The following is a 13,780-nucleotide window of genomic DNA, read 5'->3' on the forward strand; positions in this document are numbered from 1 at the left end:
GACCTTTGTATTTTCCATCCATCCAACACCATGTGACCTTCACATTAAGCAGGATTTATAAATTGGACACAAAGATTTTCCCCTTCAATCTTGCTCTGCGTGTGGGGACATTTTTTAAGATGTCTGACCTACTTTATCATGTGTCCTGTGTTCTTGCAAGTTTGTACTCCTAAGAGTTGACTTGTGTCATGCATGCCACTTGTTTGAAATTATGATTTGAGAGTTTTATTTACTTGGGTTCTGTGTGACAATCTATTTGTTGTTGGAGACAGAGGCACACACACACACACACACAAAATGTGTCCTTTTCTCCAGGGTTTTTTGCATATTCCTTCTGGCTTTGGCATGCATTGTTTCTGCTCATCAGAGACATATGCAGTGGTGAGGCACAAACAAAACCTGAGGCCTGAAGAACTGGTTGAGAAACCTCTATAATAAAATTTTCTAATAGAATGGGCGCAGTACAGTAACATCAGTCCAGGGTGGTGGCCCCAGGCTATTGGTTCATCAGTGCTCTCCAAGGGTCCTAGACACAGATGTATCATAAACATCAAGTATTCTGTGTCCACTGGCCCCATGCTTGAGAAACTGTGACACATCCTCAGAGGGATTTATCCTGAAAAGCAGGCGCATAGGCCTCACCGACTTCCACAGTCAACAGCAAGTGATGCTAAGAACATTACTCCTCCCTGTTCTTCAACACAAGCACTGGGTGTTTCAATGACATAGTATTTTGTAGCCAAGAAGGACAGCTTCTTCAAGTTCATTTTAATATATTTAAGACAACAGACTTTTGTAAATACTTTTGGTAGTTTAACATCTTAAACAGTTGATAGATAAAAGTTTCCTATTTGTTCTTGAATTTCCAACAAATAAGCACAAACAGATCAATAGCCGTGGACGTATCATAAAGTGGATCCATCTTACACTATGGTTTCCAATTTGTAGACTATTTAGAAAATAATAAAGAAGAATGAGAATGATGGCCGGGCAGTGGTGGCGCATGCCTTTAATCCCAGCACTTGGGAGGCAGAGGCAGGCAGATTTATGAGTTTGAGGCCAGCCTGGTCTACAAAGTGAGTTCCAGGACAGCCAGGGCTATACAGAGAAACCCTGTCTCGAAAAACCAAAAGTAAAAAAAGAAAGAAAAGAAGAGAAAAGAAAGAGAATGATGACATCAGATTTAAAGCAATTCTCAGAGGAAGCATCTGTATTGATATATAGTCATATCAGCACACACACATACACTCATTGTGTTATGTGGATCCATTATGCCTGTTCTTATTCATTTGCCTTCTTTGTATAACTATTCATGTTGCTCCCTGTATGTTTATCTGCAGGTATAAAGACAACTGTTTAGAATATGGTCAGGCATTATGTTGGTTTGGTCACATGGTGATTGTAGGTTCTCTTCCAAGATTCGTGACTTCACTAGGCTTTTAGTATCAGGCATGATTTTGTTGAATGGGTCTTAAGATAATTATAAAGCAGTTGATACCATTAATGTATGCCACTGTTGCACCCTTAGGGTTATGCCATGCTGGTCATTGTTGTGGTTCATATATATATGAAACACACACACACAAATATAATTAAAGAAAAGGAACCATAAAAGAGAGGAGTAGAGTACATTGGAGAGTTTGGAGAGAGGAAATGGAAAATTATATGATTATATTTTTCTCAGAAAATAAACCTGAAGGGACCACCTCCAGTAGATAGACATGGCCACCAGTTGAGGATAGGGCCACCCACCCATCTCAAAATTTTTAACCCAGAATTGTTACTGTCTAAAGGAAATAAAGGGACAAAAAAATGGAGCAGAGACTAAAGGAAAGGCCAGCCAGAGACCACCCCCACCTTGAAGACATGAAACCCACAGACACTATTGCTGATGGCAAGTTGTGCTTGCAGACAGGACCCTGGTATGGCTGTCCTCTGAGAGGCTCTGCCAGAGCCTAATGGAGAGAGATGTAGATACTTATATCCAGCCAATAGACTGAGCCCAGAGTTAGGGGAAAGATTGAAGGAGCTGAAGGGGATTGCAACCCCATAGTAAGAACAATAGTATCAATTAATCAGACCCCTCTGAGCTCCTAGGGACTAAGCCAAAGGCCATACATGGGCTGGTCTGTGGCCACCCGCTACATATGTGTCAGAGGAATTCCTCATTTGGCATCAGTGGGAGTTAATGCGCTTGGTCCTGTGGAGGTTTGATGACCCAGAGAAGAGAGATGCTAGAAGTGTGAGATGGGCATGGGTGGGCGGATGGGGGAGCACTGGCTTAGAGACAAAGGGGAGGGGGCATGGGGTGGGAGATTGTGGAGGTGGGATTGGGAAGGGGGACAACATTGAAATGTAAATAAGTAAGATAATTAATAAAAATAATAAAAATAAATTATTGGAAGAAAAAAATTAAAAATTAAACAAAAGAATGCATTTGACTTGCCACTTGGTAACTGATAATTATTCAACCCTAGAAGCAGCATCACCAGCCAGCCGATGCTGAGGATCTCTGAGGGATTTTGATGTGATGGAAGCCTTTACCTCAGCTAGGTCAGAAAGGTCTCAACCATACTACCTTAGTTCTGTGAGGAGCATCCACTCTGGAACCTCTCAGGTAAATATTTGAACCACAGCCATGTCTCATGTTGTCTGAAGCTTGGCAACTTTCAGGAGCCCTTATGATCATAAACAGATAGACACATAAATAATAAAACTTGGAGTATGTACTCATCAGCTACAGTCACAAACACAGATAATTTGATGATATGAGAATAAATAATTTGGAGAGGTAGTATGTGGCTTAATTATTGTGGTTGCAGGCTATGTTGACCAGTTTTATGTCAATTTGTCACGAGCTAGAGTCATTTGAGTAGAAGAGAACTCAGTTGAGAAAATATCCTCATCAGACTGGCCGTGGGCAAGCCTGTGGTTGATTTTTTTGGATTGATGATTAATGTGGGTGGGCTCGGTCCATGGTAGTGCTGATACCCTTAGGCAAGCAGCCTTGACTGGCATAATAAAACAGGCTGAGAAAGCAGTGGGTACCAAACCAGTAAGCAGAGCTTCTCCACGGCTTCTGCCCCCATTCCTGCCTTAACTACCCTCAGGGATGGACTTTAAAGCTGTAGAAAATAAACCCGTTCCTCCCCAGGTTGCTTTTGGTCATGGTGCTTTAACGACAGAAACCATCTAGGACAGAAAGTGCTACTCCAAAGTGCACAGACTATTTCTGCAGCAGTGACCTTGGATAACAAGACTGCTGAGATAGCGCAGATGATGGGGGATTGAACTGTGAAGTTTTAGGAGGAAATAATATAAAAATTATTGGCTTTCAAAAGTCTCAATCTTTGGGGGAAAAATATCCCAAAACATTTAAAAGCTCAGTCTCATTAAAAATATCTGAAGTCTCTCAAATATTTATATCTCAAATATCAAGGTCCCTTTCAATCTCCAAAGTGTCTCATCTGTGGTCTCCTGAATTAAATATATATATATAGAGAGAGAGTAGGTGTTTATACCAAGAAGAAAGAACAAGGGCATGGTCACAACCAAATCAACGCAAAATCAAAGTCCAACAGTGTAACTTTCAATGTTAGATTTCTGGGACTCACAACTTCTAGACCTTGAACAGCTTGGCAGCGTCTCCTATCTACCTTTGTCACCCACATCACATGCCACTGGTCCCTTAAGCTCAGGCCCACTCCACCCCATAGCGGCTGCTGTCCTTGATGGGCATCCTATGGTACGAGCATCATCTAATGGCACTGGGGTTTTTCTTGGACTGTACTTCCATCATGGCCTCTTCTGGGCTCTCTTTGAGGACATCTGGCACAAACCTTAGCCTTTCTCCATGACATCTTCATACCTGGAGTTCCCCTGATACGGCGGTTGCATCTTTTACAATCGTCTGTCTGTCTTGTCATCGTGGCAATAGGAGCTCTAACTATGACATAGGCAAATGCGACTTTGCTGTTAAATGTGACTAAGGATGAAGAGAATGATTTAAAATATGTAATTATTGCCTATGTAAGGAGAGCTTAGAAAAGTGGGTTACAAGTGGAGGGATATGTGGATGGTTGCAGGAGAGAAATGAGGATTAAATATGATCAGATTACATTGCATACATGTATGAAATTCTCAAACAATAAAAATTTAAAAAGGAAAGTGAATGGAAGAAGAGTTAAGGTGGAAATCCAAGTTCTCCTATCAAAATGATTTTAATTAAAAGGATTCTGGGAATTGCTGTGAGTCCCTTCCAAGAGCTGAGGCAGGAAAAGAGGGTGTAGATCAGCTTGGCAGAAGATCCTGTTCTCTTCAAGGAGAACAATTAGAACATCAATCAACACAATTGATAGGCTACGCTGAAAGTTCAGAAATACATGACTTTGGAAGCCAGGCTAACTTGAGCAAACACATGGCAATGAGGATCCCGTCAAGGAGATGAGACAGACTCTTGTGACAACCTCCACATCAAGGTGGAGATGATAAAAACTGGTCTGGTCTTCATTTCAGTATCTTGGGGAGTCTCCTTCCTAGTTAACAATACCGTTGCCATTAAACACAAGAATCTAACAGAAAATTTGGAAAGTACCTTAGGGATTATGTGATAGAATGAAAACATGCAATAAATCTTTGCATTTGAGACCAAAGTCCTTGGTATTTATTTAACCTTTTAAAATTTCACCATATGTACATGTGTGTGTGTGTGTGTGTGTGTGTGTGTGTGTTTATTTTGATAAGGTTTTATTTTTCCAGATAGAACAGGTTTAATCCAAGAGAGAAAGAGAGAGAAACAAAGCCAAAGGTGATCTCCAGTTCAAACAGAGAGCTCACTGTAAGCAGTGCTTACAGGCTAGGGTTAGTTCACAACTAAGCACTAGTGGCAGTCCACCAAGAGGCACCAAATTAGATTAGATAATCATTTATGTTATTTCATTCTCTCGGAGGAAAAAAAAATAGCAATTTTAGCTATTGGTTGAATTCACAGAATTAGATCCAAATAAAGTTTTCTTCTTCTTCTAACAAGTAAATTTCCACTTCTTCAGAGGTACTTAGGCAGTGATGTGTGGGGCTCTTTTGGTTATCATGCTGCCTGCTGTGTTCTATACAGCTGTCCTCATTCACCTGCATTTTAGAAAGTATATCAGGCTCAGTGGTGAAGAGCCCTGGCTGCCCAACCCTGGGGTGGGGGTGGGGGTGGGGGTCCCAGTTCGATTCCCAATACTCATATGGCAGCTCACAAGCACCTGGAGCTCCAGTTTCAGGGGGTCTGACGTCTTTCTGCCTTCCATGAGCACAGACATAAACTCAGATAAAACAATCCATAAACATAAGATAAAATAGCATCAATCTTGTTTGGAGTTGTCCTTATAGAGACAGGATTTATTTCCGTTTCTTCTCTCTCAACAGCCTCAACGTTCACCTGAAAAACTGACTTACAAAATATACTGTGGTGGTTTGAGTAGGAATTGTCCCCCAAAGGCTCGAATCTTTGGTCCTTAAGGAGTGGCACTACTTGAGAAAGATTAGGAGGCATGGCCTTATTGGAGGAAATGTGTCACTGGGGAGTGGGTTTTGAGGTTTTCAAAAGCCTATGCCAGGCTCAGTCTCTCTCTCTTTCTCTCTTTCTCTCTCTCTCTCTCTCTCTCTCTCTCTCTCTCTCTCTCTCTCTCTCTCACACACACACACACACACACACACACACACTTGCTTGTCAGGATGTTGCTCTCAGCTACCGCTCCAGCATCAAGTGTGCTGCCATGATCCCTGCCAGGATAATAAGGGTCTGAACCTCTGAACCTGTAAGCCAGTCCCAATTAAATGTTGTCCTTGATAAGAGTTGCCATGGTTATGGTGTCTGTTCACAGCATTAGAACATTGATTAAAACGTATACAATTTGAACAAAATAAGATAATTTTTCTCAAACATTCAGATCTTCCCCTGGCCTGAAATCTATCAATCTAATGAAAATGCACAGTGTACTATATCTGGACAACACCTACTGAGATGCAATGCTTCTTAGTTGTATTAAATCTACACCTTCATCAGGTCCAAGTTTATTCTGAATTCAGTTTTATCTTAGGCACATCATTTTTAATTCACTTTATCTCTAATGATGAGTTGCTTCTAACAAACTCATACATTGTTTATGATTCTATAATAATTATGACATTCAAATATACATAGTATATTAATTATGCATAATAGAATGACTCTTTTGTTTTGTCTGTTGTCAGCCCAGACTTAAGATGTGCACAAGTCTAATTGGAGGAATGGACTATAGTCATAAACCCATTGATTAAGAAATAAAGTGAATTCAGATTGTATTTTCAAAAGAACATCTAAGAAGAGGTTCTTTTCTTCTAAAAATGATGTTGACATCTGTAAAGTTTTATTGACCATCAAATCTTACATGTTTTATCACATTACACTTTTTCAATATAGTTACTAATTAAATGCCATTCTCGTGATCCTTGTCATAAGAATGATGAAATCAGGCCACAGTTTGGTTTGGAGTTAAGCAATTTGCTCATAGCCATAGCTTTCTTGTGAAAGTAGGATATTAACCCAGGTGTCTTGGTGCTGGAGAACAGAACTGGCCAGAGTCCATCCTGTCTCCCACCGGCATCCCATTACGAAATGAACACAGAAAAGGCAGGTCTGCAATGCCAACATCTAGTATCTATCCCAAAGACCAGGGAGAAAGGAAGGAAAGATTCTGGTTCTGTCCTCTTCCCCAAGGCAAGGCTGGCTGCCCTACCAACAGAGGCAAAGAGAAGAGTGTGCAAGGCTGGCTGCCCTCCCAACAGAGGCAAAGAGGAGTGTGTGTTGAAATATCCATTGAATCCCTGAGACAACTGGATCCTGGCCCATTGAATCATAAACTCAGTAAGTGCTACAGAACCCAGCCTATGCATACATTTCTTCTTTACTGAACTGGTCAGGAGGCTGCAGGAGGAAAAGGAGTTGAATTTTAAAGATGTTGATTGGGCATGGTTTTAATTCTTACTAAGAATTTAGGAGCTTTGGGCCAGGCATACCAATCTCTGTGAAACACCAGACTGCATCACTCACGCCTCAATGTTTAAAGCATAGCACAGGAAATTAAAGTTTAATTATCTCGCTTTTATGAAGATAAATAAACCTGACTCATTGTTAAAGTCCATGGGCATCAAATAATTTGGGATGCAATATTAGGGGAGAAAGTTTCCATTGAATGAGGGAAACTGTGAGAGAAGCCATGCTCTATAAACAAACAGTTCCCTTGTAACCTTCTACAATACATGTTTTGCAAGAGATAGAGAGAGGGAGAGGAAGGGAGAGGGAGAAGGAGAGGGAAAGAGAGAGGAAGAGAGCTCAGAAGACAGACAGAAATATTGAAAGAAAAGAAAGTAAATATGGTCAATTATCCAAAACAAAATCCTCTCAGAAACAAAAGAATAATTATGTTTGTATGAGTTCAAGGAGGATTTCTTGCTCATTCATCAATAATGATTGATTAGTGGCTTCCATGCTAATAATTTATCTTTTAAGAGCTTTTAGAGGAAGCATGAGAGATTCAAGATCTGTCATTTGTATTATTTACAACCTGTAAGAGAGAAAATAACATGGAAAATTTTAGTAAATTATAGTCAATTTTTATGCAATGAAACTATATAGCTCTTTTTGTTAGAAATTGTCTTACTAACTAAGCTGCTGGTGGTTCTGTGACGAAGTAGCTCCTGTTGGCTTCCCTTACACCGGGTCAGACACAGGACATTAATTAAGGCTGTGTGTGGTGTTTCTGAAAGGTGAGGAGACTGGGCATTCTGTCTTTTACTCTACAGATACATCGTGGGAGACTCAAAGATTAAAATGTGGCCACTCACTGTGGATCAGAAGTGAGTTCAGGTCACGATCCCATCCTTCCTACAACATGAAAATCCTAGAATGACTATTAAACCTTCCACCAGAAATGGAGCTTTTATTGGCAGATGTGCTGGCTCCTTATAACATGCATATATACATATGTACATATATGTGTGTGTATACATGTCTAATATAAAAATGAAATTGAATCATTAAAAAAATACAGCTTTTCATCTTAGCATTGATTTTTTTAAACATCTATGCCTCAGAGCAAGGCTAGATTACTTTGATCATGGTTTACTTGCTTTGTTGTTTGTTTTCTCATGGTGTGAGAACTGGCTCAGTGGTACTCTGAGAAGCATCAGTGGCAGAAATGTTTCAAGACTTACTGCAACCTCCATGCAGCAAATGGGAGCTGTCAGTAGACAGGCACAACCAAGCTTCTGGAAACAGCAGCTGGGCTCTGCTGGGCCTTACAGCTTTGGTAAATAGCACTGGTAAGGGCCGGGGGAAAATGGACACAGAAGCAGAGTGACCAGATGCTTCCCGACCACATGTAATAAGTGTCCATGCTGGCGTGTAATTAATAAACAGCACAGAAATGTTGCACTTTGGGAACTCCTCCATATTCTCAAGGCTTAACATAGATGCTCAGTCACTGAGCCTTCATCAAGACAGCTTCACCCAAGAGGAGTAGACAGCAGATAATAATCAAACTCAGGGCTGAAATCAACCAAATGAAAACAAAAAGAACTATACAAAGAATCAACCAAACCAGGAGTTGTTGTGTTTTTGTTTTTGTTTTTGAGAAAATCAATAAGATAGATAAACCCCCATCCAGACTAACTAGAGGGCACAGGGACAATATCCTAATTAAAAAACTCAGAAATCAAAAGGGAGATAATAACAACAAAACCTGAGGAAATCCAAAGCATCATCAGATCCTACTACAAAAGGCTATACTCATCAAAACTGGAAAACCCGGATGAAATGGACAATTTCTAGACAGATACCAGGTACAAAAGTTAAATCAGGATCAGATTAACAACCTAAATAGTCCCATATCCCCTAAATAAAAAGAAGCAGCCATTAATAGTCTCACAATAAAAAGAAAAAAAAGCCCAGGACCAGATGGGTTTAGTGCAGAGTTCTATCAGACCTTCAAAGAAGACCTAATTCTAATTCTCCTCAAACTATTTCACAAAATGGAAACAGAAGGTACTCTACCCAATTCATTCTATGAAGCCACAATCACTCTGATACCTAAACCACACAAAGACCTAACAAAGAGAACTTCAGACCAATTTCCCTTATGAATATCTATGCAAAAATACTCAATAAAATCCTCATAATCCAAATCCAAGAACCCATCAAAATGATCATCTATCATGATCAAGTAGGCTTCATTCCAGGGATGCAGGGATGGTTTAATATATGGAAATCCATCAACATAATCCACTATATAAACAAACTCAAAGACAAAAACAACATGATCATCTCTTTAGATGCCAAGAAAGCATTTGAAAAAAATCCAACACCCATTCATGATAAAAGTCTTGGAAAGATCAGGAATTCAAGGCCCATAACTAAACATAATAAAAGCAATATACAGCAAACCAGTAGCCAACATCAAACTAAATGGAGAGAAACTCGAAGCAATCCCACTAAAATCAGGGACTAGACAAGGCTGCCCACTTTCTCCCTACCTATTCAATATAGTAGTTAAAGTCAAAGCCAGAGCAATTCAACAACAATAGGAGATGAAGGGGATACAAATTGGAAAAAAAAAGAAGTCAAACTATCACTATTTGCAGATAGTATATATAAGTGTACTGGCTAATTTTGTGTCAACTTGACACAAGCTGGAGTTATCACAGAGAAAGGAGCTTCAGCTGGGGAAATGCCTCCATGAGATCCAGCTGTGGGGCATTTTCTCAATTAGTGATCAAGGGCCCCTTGTGGGTGGGACCATCACTGGGCTGGTAGTCTTGGTTCTATAAGAGAGCAGGCTGAGCAAGCCAGGGGAAGCAAGCCAGTAATGAACATCCCTCCAAGGCCTCTGCATCAGCTCCTGCTTTCTGACCTGCTTGAGTTCCAGTCCTGACTTCCTTGGTAATGAACAGCAGTATGGAAGTGTAAGCCGAATAAACCCTTTCCTCCCCAACTTGCTTCTTGGTCATGATGTTTGTGCAGGAATAGAAACCCTGACTAAGACAATAAGTGACCCGGAAAAATTCCACCAGAGAACTCCTAAACCTGATAAACAGCTTCAGTGCAGTAGCTGGATATAAAATTAACTCAAACAAATCAGTGGCCTTTCTCTACACAAAGGATAAATAGGCTGAGAAAGAAATTAGGGAAACAACACCCTTCTCAATAGTCACAAATACTATAAAATACCTGGGTGTGACTTTAACTAAGGAAGTGAAAGATCTGTATGATAAGAACTTCAAGTCTCTGAAGAAAGAAATCAAAGAAGATCTCAGAAGTTGTAAAGATCTCCTTTGCTCATGGATTGGCAGGACTAGTATAGTCAAAATGGCTATCTTGCCAATAGTAATCTATAGATTCAATGCAATCCCCATCAAAATTCCAACTCAAATCTTCACTGAGTTAGAGAGGGCAGTTTGCAAATTCATCTGGGATAACAAAAAACCTAGGATAGCAAAAACTCTCCTCAACAAAAAAGAACCTCTGGTGGAATCACCATGCCTGACCTCAAGTTGTACTACAGAGCAATTGTGATAAAAACTGCATGGTACTGGTACAGCGACAGACAGGTAGATCAAATGGAATAGAATTGAAGACCCAGAAATGAACCCCCACATCTATGGTCCCTTGATCTTTGACAAGTGGCCATAAACCAACCAGTGGGGAAAAAAAGACAGCATTTTCAACAAATGGTGCTGGCACAACTAGCAGTTATCATGTAGAAGAATTTGAATTGATCCACTTTTTTTAATTGATACATTCTTATCTCCTTGAACAAAGCTCAAGTCTAAGTGGATCAAGGAACTCCACATAAAACCAGAGACTCTGAAACTTAAGGAGGATAAAGTGGGGAAAAGGCTTGATGACATGGGCACAGGGGGAAAATTCCTTATCAGAACAGCAATGGCTTGTGCTGTAAGATCAAGGATCTACAAATGGGACCTTATAAAATTGCAAAACTTCTGTAAGGTAAAAGACACTGTCGGGTCGCCATCTTGGTCCGGGACCCGCCGAACTTAGGAAATTAGTCTGAACAGGTGAGAGGGTGCGCCAGAGAACCTGACAGCCTCTGGAACAGGCAGAAGCACAGAGGGGCTGAGGCAGCACCCTGTGTGGGCCGGGGACAGCCGGCCACCTTCCGGACCAGAGGACAGGTGCCCGCCCGGCTGGGGAGGCGACCTAAGCCACAGCAGCAGCGGTCGCCATCTTGGTCCGAGACCCGCCGAACTTAGGAAATTAGTCTGAACAGGTGAGAGGGTGCGCCAGAGAACCTGACAGCTTCTGGAACAGGCAGAAGCACAGAGGCGCTGAGGCAGCACCCTGTGTGGGCCGGGGACAGCCGGCCACCTTCCGGACCAGAGGACAGGTGCCCACCCGGCTGGGGAGGCGGCCTAAGCCACAGCAGCAGCGGTTGCCATCTTGGTCCGAGACCCGCCGAACTTAGGAAATTAGTCTGAACAGGTGAGAGGGTGCGCCAGAGAACCTGACAGCTTCTGGAACAGGCAGAAGCACAGAGGCGCTGAGGCAGCACCCTTTGTGGGCCGGGGACAGCCAGCCACCGTCCGGACCGGAGGACAGGTGCCCGCCCGGCTGGGGAGGCAGCCTAAGCCACAGCAGCAGCGGTCGCCATCTTGGTCCGGGACCCGCCGAACTTAGGAAATTAGTCTGAACAGGTGAGAGGGTGCGCCAGAGAACCTGACAGCTTCTGGAACAGGCAGAAGCACAGAGGCGCTGAGGCAGCACCCTGTGTGGGCCGGGGACAGCCGGCCACCTTCAGGACCGGAGGACAGGTGCCCACCCGGCTGGGGAGGCGGCCTAAGCCACAGCAGCAGCGGTCGCCATCTTGGTCCCGGGACTCCAAGGAACTTAGGAATTTAGTCTGCTTAGGTGAGAGTCTGTACCACCTGGGAACTGCCAAAGCAACACAGTGTCTGAGAAAGGTCCTGTTTTGGGCCTTCTTCTTCGGCCAGGAGGAGGTCCAAATACAAGATATCTGTGCACCTTCCCTGTAAGAGAGCTTGCCAGCAGAGAGTGCTCTGAGCACTGAAACTCAGAGGAGAGAATCTGTCTCCCAGGTCTGCTGATAGACGGTAACAGAATCACCAGAAGAACAATCTCTAAACAGAGTCAACTATAACTACTAACTCCAGAGATTACCAGATGGCGAAAGGTAAACGGAGGAATCTTACTAACAGGAACCAAGACCACTCACCATCACCAGAACCCAGCACACCCACTTCGCCCAGTCCAGGGAACCCCAACACACCTGAGAACCTAGACCTAGATTTAAAAGCATATCTCATGATGATGGTAGAGGACATCAAGAAGGACTTTAATAAATCACTTAAAGAAATACAGGAGAACACTGCTAAAGAGTTACAAGTCCTTAAAGAAAAACAGGAAAACACAATCAAACAGGTAGAAGTCCTTACAGAAAAAGAGGAAAAAACATACAAACAGGTGATGGAAATGAACAAAACCATACTAGACCTAAAAAGGGAAGTAGACACAATAAAGAAAACTCAAAGCGAGGCAACACTAGAGATAGAAACCCTAGGAAAGAAATCTGGAACCATAGATTTGAGCATCAGCAACAGAATACAAGAGATGGAAGAGAGAATCTCAGGTGCAGAAGATTCCATAGAGAACATCGGCACAACAATCAAAGAAAATGGAAAATGCAAAAAGATCCTAACTCAAAATATCCAGGAAATCCAGGACACAATAAGAAGACCAAACGTACGGATAATAGGAGTGGATGAGAATGAAGATTTTCAACTCAAAGGTCCAGCAAACATCTTCAACAAAATTATTGAAGAAAACTTCCCAAATCTAAAGAATGAGATGCATATGAACATACAAGAAGCCTACAGAACTCCAAATAGACTGGACCAGAAAAGAAATTCCTCCCGACACATAATAATCAGAACATCAAATGCACTAAATAAAGATAGAATACTAAAAGCAGTAAGGGAAAAAGGTCAAGTAACATATAAAGGCAAGCCTATCAGAATTACACCAGATTTTTCACCAGAGACTATGAAAGCCAGAAGAGCCTGGACAGATGTTATACAGACACTAAGAGAACACAAACTGCAGCCCAGGCTACTATACCCAGCCAAACTCTCAATTATCATAGAGGGAGAAACCAAGGTATTCCACGACAAAACCAAATTCACGCATTATCTCTCCACGAATCCAGCCCTTCAAAGGATAATAACAGAAAAAAACCAATACAAGAACGGGAACAACGCCCTAGAAAAAACAAGAAGGTAATCCCTCAACAAACCTAAAAGAAGACAGCCACAAGAACAGAATGCCACCTTTAACAACTAAAATAACAGGAAGCAACAATTACTTTTCCTTAATATCTCTTAACATCAATGGTCTCAACTCGCCAATAAAAAGACATAGACTAACAAACTGGCTACACAAACAAGACCCAACATTTTGCTGCTTACAGGAAACTCATCTCAGAGAAAAAGATAGACACTACCTCAGAATGAAAGGCTGGAAAACAATTTTCCAAGCAAATGGTATGAAGAAACAAGCAGGAGTAGCCATCCTAATATCTGATAAGATTGACTTCCAACCCAAAGTCATCAAAAAAGACAAGGAGGGACACTTCATTCTCATCAAAGGTAAAATCCTCCAAGAGGAACTCTCAATTCTGAATATCTATGCTCCAAATACAAGAGCAGCCACATTCACTAAAGA

General features: G+C 41.7%; 1 long non-coding RNA gene across 1 annotated transcript in view; it reads left to right on the forward strand.

Annotated features, from left to right (window-relative positions):
- The first annotated feature begins 6,566 nt into the window (after positions 1-6,566).
- Positions 6,567-13,780, forward strand: part of Gm36041 — a 47,174-nt gene continuing 39,960 nt past the window's right edge. Inside the window, exon 1 of the long non-coding RNA XR_872140.3 lies at positions 6,567-6,892. This is a non-coding gene — a long non-coding RNA (predicted gene, 36041). The remainder of the gene's footprint in view (positions 6,893-13,780) is intronic.

This window comes from Mus musculus, chromosome 10 (genome assembly GCF_000001635.26).
Source record: "Mus musculus strain C57BL/6J chromosome 10, GRCm38.p6 C57BL/6J".
Classification (NCBI taxonomy): Eukaryota; Metazoa; Chordata; class Mammalia; order Rodentia; family Muridae; genus Mus; species Mus musculus.